The sequence below is a fragment of the Cannabis sativa genome, chromosome 7 (genome assembly GCF_029168945.1).
Source record: "Cannabis sativa cultivar Pink pepper isolate KNU-18-1 chromosome 7, ASM2916894v1, whole genome shotgun sequence".
NCBI lineage: Eukaryota > Viridiplantae > Streptophyta > Magnoliopsida > Rosales > Cannabaceae > Cannabis > Cannabis sativa.
The window spans coordinates 23647126-23659821 of record NC_083607.1 but is presented as its reverse complement, the minus strand read 5'-3'; the positions used below and the strand labels follow the sequence as shown (position 1 = coordinate 23659821).

The 12696-nt window shown below is 32.8% G+C and overlaps 1 long non-coding RNA gene and 1 other non-coding gene across 6 annotated transcripts; one reads left to right on the top strand and one right to left on the bottom strand.

Annotated features, from left to right (window-relative positions):
* Positions 1-323: 323 nt before the first annotated feature.
* On the bottom strand, positions 324-430 carry LOC115698406 (small nucleolar RNA R71). Its single transcript, XR_004008154.1, has one exon. It is a non-coding gene; the product is annotated as a small nucleolar RNA R71 (small nucleolar RNA).
* A 6161-nt stretch (positions 431-6591) lies between these two features.
* Positions 6592-9538, top strand: LOC115696247 (uncharacterized). 5 transcript variants are annotated; one of them, XR_004007780.2, is made up of 8 exons: positions 6592-7053; positions 7201-7353; positions 7708-7755; positions 7854-7968; positions 8171-8227; positions 8335-8463; positions 8554-8644; positions 9132-9538. It is a non-coding gene; the product is annotated as an uncharacterized LOC115696247 (long non-coding RNA). The 5 variants fall into 5 exon arrangements; XR_004007781.2 differs by having other exon boundaries at positions 6599-7053; positions 7715-7755; positions 7854-7946; XR_004007778.2 differs by having other exon boundaries at positions 6606-7053; positions 7854-7946.
* Positions 9539-12696: the final 3158 nt, after the last annotated feature.

Here is a 12696-nt window from a genome sequence, read left to right as displayed (position 1 = left end):
GTACGGCCACGCCTTCATGCATAATGTATCCCATGAATATGCCAAACTTTGATTTCAAACCTAGCATGATTCAACTTTTACCAACCTTTCATGGTATGGAAACCGAGAGTCCATATGTGCATATTCAGGCATTCGAAGAAGTGGTGGCCACATTTAACAACCGAGCTGACATCATTAACTTGGTGAGATTGAAGTTCTTTCCTTTCTCACTCAAGGACAAAGCCAAAAGCTGGTTGTATTCCTTAAGGCCAAGGTCTATTGGGACATGGGATGAAATGACAAAAGTATTTATCTCTAAATTTTTTCTACCCCATAAGACCAGCAGCCTTAAGAGGCGAATCTCTACCTTCATCCAAAAGGACCACGAAACGTTTCATCAGGTCTAGGAGAGGTTTAAAGATTTGATGGGCCAGTGCCCACATCATGGATACGAAAGTTGGCGTCTTGTCAGCTATTTCTACGATGGTCTCACAGTTGACAAAAGACAATTCGTCCAAATGATGTGCAATGGTGACTTCCTTCAGAAAGATCCCGAAGAAGCTTTGGAATATCTTGAAGAAATCTCTAAAAAATCCTACACATGGAGTGTGCCAAGTCCTACGGACAAGCCACGAACAGCCGGAGTCTACCAATTGAAGGAGGAGGATAGTGTGAAAGCTCAACTCGAAGCTTTGAAAAAACAATTTGAGGCTTTCAAAACTCAAGAAGGTAAAGCAATCCAGATGGCTGCAAAAGCAGAAAAGAAAGAACCATGCTTCATTTGTGGAGGGACAGATCATCAACCACAAGAGTGCCATACTCTTAGTATGTTGAGGGGAGGAGATGAGGAACAATGTAATGCCTTAGGGGATTACAAGAAGCCTTATAATGCCTACTCTAACACATACAATCCTGGTTGGCGTAACCATCCCAATTTCAATTGGAAGGATACAAGTCAAAATCAAGCATCTGGGAGCCAATGGAGGCATGATCAACAAAATAATTCTCTTGAGAACTCCATGAAAATTCTCGCAGACTCTCAACTAGAGTTCAGGACTTATTTTACTCAGGTGATAGAGGAATTGAATGGCATAAAGATTCAATTAACAAAGTTAAATGATTCTTTAGCCATTCAAGAGCGTGGTAAGCTTCCCGCTCAGCCTCTAATCACTCCCAAACGGCAACATATGGCACAAACCTCTACTTCTTCAGAGTCTAATCTAAAGGGGGTTAATGCCATTACTACTCGAAATGGTAAAAGTACAATATCACTATTACCTAAGACCACTAGTGTACCAATGCCCACTCCAGATGTTGATGTACCACAGAACCTTCCAGTGAAGGTGCCCTTCCCTCAGGCTTTGAAATCTACTATAAAGGTACTAGAAAATCAAGGTGAAATCTTAGAATATTTAAAACAAGTGAAGATCAACTTGCCTCTCTTGCACGTGATCAAACAAGTACCAGCATATGCCAAGGTCATCATGGATTTATGCACCATGAAAAGGAAGCACCATGTCAAGAAAACTACATTCTTGACAGGATAAGTAAGTGCGGTGATCAAACAAAAGATACCAATCAAATATAAAGATCCAGGTTGTCCTACTGTAACGCCCTGACCCTCAGGGACGCCACGTGTGTGCTTTTATAAACTTATTATCACTAATCTATAAATTTTAGAAAAGTGTGGTTTAATTTAAATCTTTAATTAAATTCAAAATAAAGACTTCCATTTTAAAAACTATTAGGGATCCCCTGTTTATATATATATATATAAAAAAAAAATCTTTTTTACAATAGATTACATTTCCAAACATAGAAAGGAATTTGATCCTGCTTCCCAGAAGCCAAGACCCCACGGCTGATATGTACATTGCTGGGAGACCTCTAACTCATGGCCGAACACAGCTTCTAACTTCCTTACCTGCACCACGAAGCACCTGTGAGTCACAATGACTCAGCAAGAAAAGCAACTATATAAAATCATAGAAAGTGCCAGCAAATTTCATTACAATGTAATATATATACCAATAGGTCATACATACTCAAGGCACATAAATAACTTAATGTCTATGAGAGCACACTTATTACGTAATCAAGTATATTCATAGTTATTTATAATCAACAATCTCTGTGTTTCATACAACCTCCTAAACATTTATCATTATAAATACTCACCTTCAGTGCTTCATAAAATACTCTAATTCACACATTACCATAACTCCATAATCTCAGTGCTTCATAAAGCACTCTAATTCACGCATTACGATAATTCCATCATCTCAGTGCTTCATAAAGCACTCTAATTCACGCATTACCATAATTCCATAATCTCAGTGCTTCATAAAGCACTCTAATCTTACATCTCTATAAGCACGAATTCTTACATTTCGTGAGTCACTAAGATTCTGCAAGAAAAGAAACTAATTTCTTAAGCAATATAAAAATCCATTCATTCACATTATAACAAAGATATATCCAGTTACAAATCATCACATAATAACATGCTTAAGTCGTTTCACGACTTCGTAATCACACAATACTGGTACTTTATAAAGTACCATTACCACTCGTTAACCACGAGCTACTTATGTCACTATCGTTGCCTGATACAGCAAACGATCAGTAAGAAACCTATTCGCGGTTTCAGGAGTAATTACTCATAACGGTAATGACCGTATCTTTTACTCGATCATAATCGAGTGACAACGATAATAATCGGTTCATATCATTACCCTCGATTATAATCGAGTCTCAACGATGATAATCGTTTCCTATTATTTCCCTCGATCATAATCGAGTCACAACCAATACATAACGTTAACCTCGATTAAGATTAAATCACAACAACATATACCAAGATTTCAATCTTAATTGATATTGTAACAATCATAATATTAACCTTGTACAGTATTTAATACTTTTCTTACCTTAGTTTAGAACTCAAGCGTACGGGCCGATTTGAGTGAAAAATAAGCTAGGCAATCCCGGTCCTATGTCACAAAAACCAAAACTCAATAAAAACCTTAATCAAATTTCTAATAATCGACTCCAATTCTCACAATCGAACACACCCTACTTTCCCCTGGATCAAACTAGCTTAACCATCTCTAAAACACCCTGAATTTCACTCCGAAAGACACCCCGAATCAGATCGGACTTGAGGAGAAAAACCCAAAATTTCCCCTTACTGTGAAAAACGGTCGGCCGTTTTTCTGGGTGTCAGAAAAAAATTTCTGGGTGTCAGAAAAACGGCCTACCTTTTTTTCCTGGCAGCCATGAAATTTTCTGGTTTTTCACCCCAAAAACCAATCAAACCTGCTTAAACCTTCCAAAACAGTATAATATAGTAAACATGACATAACCCAACAACCAATTCATTGTAATATATCAATTTGCTCAAAATCACACTTCAAAGTGAAGAAAACTCAACTTTGGTTTCAACAAACCAAAACCAATTCAAGCAGCCATGGAGACCACTTTAAACTATTCCCAACATGCTCAAAAACCTACCCTAGACACACCCCAAACCTAGTTTAAGTCCTACAGCAACAAAGAAGTAAAACCCTACTTCAAAACTAACTCAAAATTAGGATTTTCAATCCAAAAATTGTTGAGAACTTACCTTGATTGCTTCTAGGTTGGACTTAGGTTCTACAAGCTGCTTCAATTCAAGTGAAATGGTGAACTTTCAATCCTCTTGCTGGCTGGTCTTGGTTCACACGAAGGGGAGAAGAAGAAGAAACTTAGTTTCTTGCCTTGGAAGTTATTCCCTTTAAATAAGGTTTCATGCATTTCATTTCATTTCATTTAATTTTTTTTTTCTTTTCTTACCAGCCCAAAAATAAAAGGGACACTAAAACCTAAAAGCAAAAAGACTAATTTACCCCCAATGAAAAAAAATAAACTTTAAAATAATCTAGGGCATTTTTGTAATTTTGCTAATTCCATTAAACTGACATTCTAAAATTTCTAACCTAGTCCGGAATATTCTCAAAATAATTCTTCCATTAACGTCGTGACATTTCTGACCACATCGGTAAATTTCCACAATTGTCGGGCCCAAAAAAATATTTTATTTTGAAATTGATATCCTCGGTACTCACATATCCCAATGTAATCTCCGTAATTATTAAATTACGCTATTTATTTCATTGAGTAAATTCTCAATAATTACCCTAAGCAAGATCATAATCTTACTTCGTTACCAAAATAATTACATATTTAATAAAATATGTCTATTTAAATATTATTTATTTTTCGGGATATTACACCTACAATCGCTTGCCAAGTTGGGACACAAGGATTTGGTCAAGCCCTCCTAGACTTAGGCGCAAGTGTTAATCTTATGCCTTATTCAATTTACTTGCAACTAGGTATAGGAGAAATCAAGCCCACATCTGTGGTGCTGCAATTGGCTGACAGCTCAATCAAAAAGCCACGAGGAATAGTTGAAGATGTCTTGATTAAAGTTGGAAAATTCTATTACCCCGCTAACTTTTTGATTTCGGACACTCAATCTGAGGTTAATACTGAGTCAAAAATTCCCATCATTCTCGGTAGACCTTTCCTTGCAACGGCTAAAGCTCTCATTAACTGTAGGAATGGTCTTATGAAATTATCTTTTGGGAATATGACTATGGGGGTCAACATTTTTCATGTTGCGAAGCAACCACCAGACGAGGAGGAAGATTGCTATCATACTGACGTGATAGACACAATTGTTGAGGAGGAAGTTCTTATTCATGATGATTTTGATTCTTTAAATGATCTCCTCCATGACTTTGATACTAAAAATATGCTTTATCCACCTGAGGAAGCCAATGTTTCTTCTATTCTTGAGATGTCCCAGGATGAAGCATCAATGTCGCAATATGAGAATTTGCGATTCCAGACCCGATCTATGAAACGCTTCTTCGGGTCGATGTGCGATATTCACAAATTTTGGTAGGAGGGTAGGCTTACCTGAGGAGATCACCTTTGTGACTCTGGCCTACCCATGATGATCAGGTTGTTTCTAATTCAGTTTATGTTTATATTTTATTCGCTATTTATTTCCTTTGTTATCATTTTTTTTTTGTTTTTCAGTTTTCATATTTTAAGAGGATCAATATCGCTGCTATCCATGGTTGCTTGCTCTCCAGGTGTTCTCTTTCCCTATTCTTTTAATTTTTATATCTTTAGACATTGATGACACTATCTGATTTTAGTTGGGGGTGGTGAGCATATTCAAGCATGTTTCTTAATTTTTGTCATATTAATATTTTCATGGTCAAATTTTTCAAAATACTCATTTATTCTTGTAAAATGTTATTTTTAAGCAAATTTTTGTTATCTTTGTTACTTAGAATTTTTCTAGAGTTATAAAATTCACATGCCAAACTTCGTGGTAAGATGGTTGTTAGCACATATTTGCTTAGAAAAGCTACCAAGTTTAAGTGTTCATGTTTTTGTGGGTGGCGAGATTTGAGAAAATAACTTTTGAATTTTTATTGATTCTTAGAAATGGTTATAATTATTTTGGACATAGTACTGGAGTTTGATTGGATGTTGCTTTAAGGGATAATTTTTTTTATAGACAAATCTTATTAAGGAGCCTTTGTGTAATTATTTTCTTTATGTGCAAAAAAAATAAAAAGAATACAAGAGCAACATTTCCATCATTATATGTTGCCTCTTGTTCAAAAAAAAAATAGAAAGAAAGAAAAGAAAAAAAATTTGTAGTATTTCATTTTTTTTATTTGTTTTGGCTCCTAGAATAAATGTAAAAGATTGTCTGTTTACATTTAAAAATCTCAAAAAGCTAGTTTGTGGTACTCTTATGGTGGTTTGTCCAAATAATTCATAACCTATCTTTATTTCAATATTTATTCAAATGTTTGTCCTAAATTGATCTATCCTTTTCGAGTGCTCACTTTTTAATTTCCAACTCCATGAGTGAAATCCTTAGCCATGAATAAATATTTTCAAAAACCTGTGAGGCTAATGGAGTTGAGACTTCTACTTGGTATATTTTTTCGAAAGCATTTATATGCTATGGTTTGCAGTAAGAAGGTTTAAGTTTGGTGCACACACTCACAACTCTAGATGTATTCAAGGTAATTTTGTGTAATTCTTATTGGCTTATTACTAATATTTTGCTTAAATATTTGTTCCATTTTTAATTTCTTGACCTGAAAATATCATGTTGACATTATTATTATTTTTTGCTTGAATTGCTAGAGACTAGCAATAAGCTAGTTGAGGGTTGTGATTAAGGCTCAAATTTATACATTTAAGCCTTTAATTATGCATATAAAATTAATAAAAATTAAATATTTCATAACTTTAATGGTAAATTTATTTTTTATTAAAAATATTTAATTTACTTTAATTTTATGTTATTTTTCAAGAAAAGTGATAAAAGAAAATACAAAAATCCAATTTCAAAAGCCTATAAAAACAATGCAATCTCATCATCTTTTAATCATCAACATCACCAACATGGCCTAAGGCCCATAACATGCTTCACATGGCCCAAGTCTCCAAAGTCCAAACACACACACATATCTTTATATATTAAAAGTGTCTATCTAACGGTAATTCTTGGTTTAACAGAATATACTTTAAAAATAAAAGAATATTCTGTTAAATTTAACGGAAGATTAACGCTTGAAGTTAACACTTCTATAATCTTATACGACCATCCTTCTCTAACAATGCTTCTCTAACCTTATGAATAGTTGCAAAAGCCCTAACCTAACCGGATCTCTCACTCCCACTCCCACTTCCACTCCCAATCGATTGTTGTCGCTGTCTTCTTTCTCTGGAATGTCGCTGATACCACGACGCTTGTCTGCTTCGAGAATCAGGTTGAAGCTTTGGAGAAGATCGAGTTCCCCAAAGTGAATTGGAATTCGATTACTCCAATCACTGATAAGGGTTCACCTTAGGCGAATTTTTGGATGGAGAGGTGGATCATCATCTCCGCCTCTGATTATGCCTCTGATTCGCTTAGAAAGCTCGTGAAGATCAAGGGATGGCAGGTCTTGACGATTGGGAACTCCAAAACGCCGTCAGATTGGAGCCTTAAAGGTGCGATCTTCCACCCTTTTTCTCCTCAGCTTTTCTTCTCAATTTCATTCTTTGTCTCTTTTTCTTGCTCAAATCAGAAAGAGGTGTGCATTATTTTATACATATATATATATATATATTTTCCATTTTTCTGTATCTTGCTTCTAGATTTTGGTTCCTTGTTGACAAAATTGGCCTGAGAATCTCACCCTTGAGTTTGAGAGATGGTGTCAAGGAATAGAAAACGCTGCCCTGTTGTCTGTCATGGTGGTCCTTTGCTAATGCAGAATTCTTAGGTGCCCTGTGCGTCGTCATAAAGAGGTATAAACATATTAGAAAATTCACAATAGATGATTATCGAACTAACATATATATGAAGACAGATGATTTGATAGAATAAAATTGTCATAATTTTCTCAATGAGACTAGATATCCTATGCTGGGTGGATTAATGTGGCTTTTGAATTAATTTTTCTTGCTATTCTCTCTAATGATAATAGAATTATCAAAACTCTTGTAAAAAAGTTATCAAATCCTACTCTATTTCTCAAACATCACTTGAAAATGTTTGGTACTACAGGTTCACTTTATTGAAAACCTTTCTAATGGAATTTCTTCTACATATTTGCTGGATGTTTCATGATATAAATTAGCCATTAACATTTATTTGATTAGATGGCAGGAATCTTTAAGCCGTTTTGAGCACATTTTTTATCTGGATAAGTAAGGAAAAATGAATTCCAATTTTCTTTATTAATGAAAATTATTTTTCATCATAAATGTTTATTTATTTAGTTTTCTGTATGTTTGTGGAATTTTAGATTCTTGTTGCCACATCAAATCGTGCTCCAGACAACCTATACAAAGATGGATTACAACGAGATCTTTTCCTACCATTTATTTCCACTCTGAAGGTGTGTAAGTGACTGTAGATTGGTGAGTTGTGTATATGTTTAATCAGCCTTTAACTTTTGGTGCAACTTAGGTTAGAAAAGAGAAATGTGTTAGTTGTTTTACATTCGTGTCAAATTGTTAGCAGTAATTTTTGGCGATACTCTTCTACTTCTGTACTTGTGTATGCATCTTTTTCCATGCTTTTATTATTCATTCAATAATTTGGAAAACTATTTTGTTGCAGGAAAGATGCATTGTCCATCAAATTAGTTCCTCTGTAGACTATCGAAAATTGACTTCGGTAGTGATACTAACTGCTTCTATATTTGTTTGCGATATAATTCAATTTTATATAAGTGAGATATATTACTTAACAACTTCATTATGTTAATTTGCCCTTGACTGCAGTCTCAGAAAGGTTTCTACTTTGTTGGTAAAGATTTATCTGATTTCCTTAAGCAAAGATTTGAAGAATTAATTGGTGAACACAAGGCTGGTCCACAAGAGGCGGAAGTAGTAATGGGAAGAACATGACAGGTATTTGCTAACTCATTTTTCAATGGCATTTAACATCATATCATTTAGTCCTGTATAATATAAATATATATTAATGATTTACTTCAACAGGTTCCACTAACTGCTGATGGATGTGCTTTATTTACTTTCGAGGAACTTTGCGAGAGACCTCTTGGAGCTGCAGATTATTTTGGATTATTGAGTAAGTTGTATAATTATCAGCGTGGATTTTGACATGCGTAGTATTTGAACTTTAATAATAGAATTTTAATTCACTTGAGTTTGCTTCACAACTATTATATAATTAAATGATTGGTTTGATACTTCTTATTTTCATACTTCTTAAGGGAGAAATGTTTTTCTTTTTTCATTTTAATATTATTGATTTCTTTTCTGATACATGAAAAATTGGAATTCATTGTGTTTTAAGAAAAGTATTAGATGTGAAAAATTTAGGATTCAGTTTTCCTTGAAATATTTCATGGAAATATGGTTTAGGCTTTTAAGGAGTCGAATAATGTAGAATCTGCTGGTAATTCTGTAAAACTATAGACACATTTAGGTTGAACTTTCTTTTTTTGTTGAAAAAGGTATGTGTAATGCAATTTTTTTAGCTGAATTGTAGTTTATTTTTTCCTTGCTAAGGTATTTCACATACACTTTTGCCGGCTATATCTGTGTTGCATCAGGTTGTTTTACGAGCACCAGTTACGCCCGATGCATATCACACACTAGGACTTGCCCATGATGCATTGGGTGATAAGAAGAGAGCCTTCGGTTTCTACTTGCTTGCTGCACATTTAATGTCCAAAGATTCATCCCCCTGGAAAATGCTTGTTTATTGGTCAATGTAAGGTTTTGTTGTTGTTGATAGCATTCTTTAATATTACATTTTTTCTTTGTGGTATATTTGTATGTCCATATGATGAGTTCATCCACGCATATGGTAGATTTCCATGACTCTGTCTGATAGTTTTATTGTGGTGGGAGTGTAGCAATTTTTATAAAGGGAACTGAATTTATTGGGACTGATTTCAACTTGTGCTTTCCTGTCATGAGTTTCTTTATTATATTATTTACAGAGTAGAGTACTAAATGATGAGTTGGCCTGAACAGGGTGATATATGTTGTGTTTGTGATTTATGGCTAGATAGATAGTGATTTTCAAATAGTTATGAATAGTACTTTTTTTGTGCAGTGACAGTGAGCCTTACTTCATTGCATATTTGTGTTTGTTCGCGATATTATGTGAAAAATCTAGTTTAGTTTAGTGAAAAGATTGAGGCTTAATTTAAGATTTCTTTTTCTGAAATATTTTTAAGACGATAATATCATTGAATTAAAACATTTGAATAACAATGTGTATATTATAGGTTTATATACACAATTATGACATTCTTAACAAGTTTATTTTCATAAAACATATCGTTAAATAAATAATTTACAATTTATTACTGAATTCTTAAACAAAATTCACTAGAACTTAAATGAAACTAATATTTACGTGGCTCGTCACGTAACTTTTTTCTAGTATATATATATATATATGTTTATAAATATATGGGTGCACTCTTAATGGGTATTTCCCATGAATGGGTAAAATTAGAAAATTTTAAGTTTTTATGCTTAATTTTTCTATCTAATTAAAAAAATCTCTCATTTTTATATTATATGGGCTGAGATTGTTCCATCGATAAAAAAAATTATAAAATGAGTTTTTTAGCAAGAAAAATAATAAAAGAAAATGTTGAGTTTGAGTTAAATATTTTTGTATGAACATATTTTTGATATAGTGTAAAAAGAGATATTTTTTCTAATTAAGTAGTTAAATTAAGCATAGAAATTCAAATTTGTAATTTCATTATTCGTTATTAGATCAAAATTTGATGGTTTGACATTTTTAAAATTAATATTTATAGTTAAATTTGTTTAGTAACCATTTATGGGTAATACCCATTAAAAAATGTTCTATATATATATATATATATCTTTATATATTAAAAGTCTCTATCTAACGGCATTTCTTGGTTTAACAGAATATACTTAAAAAATAAAAGAATATTTTGTTAAATTTAACGATTACGTTTGATCTCCTGTTAATAAATAAACCCAATAATTAAACCCAAAAAATTAAACAATCTTTTAAATATTAATAATCTCTTTTTAAATTAAAAAAATCATCTTACCCCATCTCTCTCTAACAAACCTATCTTGGGAGAATATTAATAATTTTTTTTATTTATCTTTTAAAAAAGAAAAATATAGATAAAAAATCTAGAAAAGATAATATAAATGTGAGACTGTATATGAGTATTTACCTTATATGTTTGTGCTTATTTTTAGTTTTATTTTTAATTTTACCACCAAGAGGAGAAGGTTGAAAAATATTAGAATATGAAAATATTATTGGTGCTTATTAGTAATTTGCAAAGAATGTGAAAGTCTATAAATATATAGTTGTGTAGCTATTATTAGATATGAAATGAGATAATAGAACTTTTTTCAATTAGAAGATTAATGTACATTTTACTATTAATAACATACATTATTATAACATAACTATGTTTTACTTACGAAATATACTGACACATATTTTATTTTTATAAAACAAATTATTCAAATAATTATACTATTTTAATTATCAATTAAAATAAAAAACTAAAATATTAAATAAAACTAACACTACGTGGCTTGGCACGTAACAATCACCTAGTATATATATATATGTTAGAATTAGGAAAACGGGCAACGATTCAATCCCGCCTAGTACGGAGGCGGGTTTTCTTCCGCTGTCAATCATGGCCATCAATTCATCAATTTATAATTTATGTATGATCCAATGGTTAAGAGAATTTGTAATAGCTTTGGAAAGTGGGTAGGGGTACCATTGCATAAGGTAACTACACAAGCCGGTTAAATGTTCAAAATTTAAATATTAGAAAATAAATATATATATATATATATATGCCTTATTTTTAATTATGATCATTATCTTTTATTTATCTTCTACTTATCTACATAAAAAATAATTCACTTTTAATTTCGGTAAGAAGCTAAGGTGTTGTTTGGTAACACTTTTATTTTTTAATTTTTTAATCACAAAATGAAAGTAAAATTTTTGTTTTTAAAAATTTTATTTTTAAAAAACAAAAATGCGTTCTGTAACTACTTTTGTTTTTCAATTTTAAAAACAGAAAACAAAAGTGTGTTTTGTAAAGTTTATTTTCATTTTTATTTTTTGCTTTTATTTAAGTCGGGTCTAGGTCCGGGGTTGGATTCGAGTTCGCGTCAAAAGCTGGGTTCAGCGCCAGGGCCGTGGGGAGGGGATTTGGATCCAGATCTGATCGGAGTCCAAAATATTAATTAAGAAAAAAAACTGTTTAAAAAAATATTGAAAGTGATTTTTTTTTTATTTTTTTAAAAATTTTGATTTCTCCACAACTATTAACAAGACTGCAAAAAAAAAACACAGTAATTTAAAAAACACCGTAGCGTGCTAGACAACATAAAGAGTCGAGCTTTATTGTTGGCAATTTTCCAATGCTCGTGTCTGTCTTATTGCCTAATGTTGACCGAGGTTTTCAGCAACCACTTAAATAATGTATAAGAAGAGCTGTAGAAAGTTTAATGCATGAGATTTTTATGTGGTTGGAGCATTAATGAGCCTTAGTCCACGAGTCTTTTGTATTAATGCGAGTATTTATTACAGAGAATATTGTTGGTGGATTTTTCTCCTGTTTTCTCTCTTTGATTCCTTAAAACCAAATTGTTCGACCCATTTTGAATCTGTTTGTGGGGTATTTATAGTGTTTTATCTGGGGTGATCCCTAGGAATGGATCACTTATCTTTCTGTGTTGGCTTCATAAGGGCACATATTCCTAGCAGATACAAAATAAGAAATACATGACCTATATCGTAGGTATCTTAGGAGTTAGGTGGATATAATCTTTTATCCCCTCTTGACTGATGTGATTCCTCATAAAGTAGCTGTCACTAGACTCATCGATTATAGTGTAATAGCCGTAAAAGGGGGGTACGCCATCTGTCATGTCGTTTATGGAGGTTTCAATACGTCTTCCCCCATGCGGCATTAAATGCGAAGTGACTGTTCAAGAGATCTCTATACCTCCCGGAACTGCCTTAGCATGCCTCTGGCTTCCCGAAGAGTAAAGATACTTCTTATGCCCTCCTCCGGGAGGCACCTTCTCTGGGATGTTCCTTCTTCATCTAAGACTAAATTGATTTTCATAAGT